This window comes from Nannospalax galili, unplaced genomic scaffold (assembly GCF_000622305.1).
Source record: "Nannospalax galili isolate Female #2095 unplaced genomic scaffold, S.galili_v1.0 scaffold332, whole genome shotgun sequence".
Classification (NCBI taxonomy): Eukaryota; Metazoa; Chordata; class Mammalia; order Rodentia; family Spalacidae; genus Nannospalax; species Nannospalax galili.
Window position 1 is genome coordinate 62,186 of NW_008333794.1, and position 1,661 is coordinate 63,846.

Consider the following 1,661-nt stretch of genomic DNA (forward strand, 5'->3'; position numbering starts at 1 on the left):
AAACCCCCCCCCTCCCCAATAGCTGCAAAAAAATAAAATAAAATATCTTGGGATAAACCTGACCAAAGACATTAAAGACCTCTACAATGCAATTTTAAATCTTTAATGAAAGAGATTGAGGAAGACATCAGAAGATGGAAGGACCTCCCATGCTCATGGATTGGAAGAATTAATATTGTGAAAATGACAGTCCTACCAAAAACCATTGATAGATTCAATGCAAAGCCAATCAAAATCACCATCACCATGACATTCTTCACAGTATTGGAAAAAAACATTCTAAGATTCATATGGAAGCACAAAAGACCTTGGATCGCCAAAGCAACCCTGAGCACTAAGAGCAATGCTAGGGGGATAACTATACCAGACTTTAAACTGTATTACAAAGCTATAGTCATAAAAACAACATGGTACTGGCACAAAAATAGACCCATAGGTCAATGAAACAAAATTGAAGACCCAAATATGAGTACATGCCATTTCAGCCACCTGATATTTGGCAAAGGGGCCAAGAACATTCACTGGAGGAAAGACAGCATGTTTAGCAAATAGTGCTGGAAAAACTAGATCTCCACCTGTAGACTAAACCCCTATCTTTCACCTTGCACAAAAGTCAACTCCAAATGCATCAAGGACCTCAATGTGAAGCCTGAAATTCTGAAACTGTTAGAAGAAAACATTGGCAATAACCTACAAGATATAGGTGTAGGAAAGGATTTCTTAAACCAGACATCAATTGCTCAGTAAACAAGGTCAAGAATCAACAATGGGACCTCATTAAACTAAAACCCTTCTGTACATCAAAGGAAGCAACCAAGGAAGTGAAGAGAAAACCCACAGAATGGGAGAAAATCTTCACCAGTGAAACATCTGTTAGAGGTTTAACATCAAGAATATATAACTAAGTCAAAAAACAAATCAAGAAAGGAATTAATCCAATTAAAAGATGGGCTAAGGAGCTGAACAGAGAGTTCTCAAAAGAAGAAATAAAGATGGCTAAGAAGCATCTTAAAACCAATTTAAGATTTCATCTTACCCCAGTCTGACTGTCTAAGATCAAGAGAACAAATGATACAAAATGTTGGAGAGGATGTGGGGAAAGGTGAATGCTCATCCACTGCTGGGGGAACTGCAGGAACAAGGATAATGAAAAGGAACCAGGGAGGTAAAGGAAAAGAAAGAATCTGACAGAGAAGAACAGTAGGAAACAGGCATCAATAAGGGAGATATGGATAAAAATGAGGTTAATTTAAGGGGAGGGGAGAGGGAAAGTTATACAACAAACAGAGGGGATAAAGGGAAAGAAGGACCTCAAGAGAGGTGGGACCATAGGAGAAGGGTATTATTAAGGGAGAAATGGGAAAAATGGGAGCACCTTAAATGGGGAAACCGTGATGGAGGGTTAGACAATGCTAGAGATAAATAACGCCTCACTAGTTTCAGAAAACCAGAGGGGGGCTAGAGAAATGGCTCAGTGGTTAAAAGCACTGACTGCTCTTGCAGAGAACCCAGATTCGATCCCCAGCACCCACATGGTGGCTACAAACCATCCTTAACTTCAGTTCCAGGGGAATCCGAAGCTGTCTTCTGACCTCTGTAGCATTGCACGACATGGGTGCACTCACATACATGCAGGCAATACACTCATACACATAAAATAA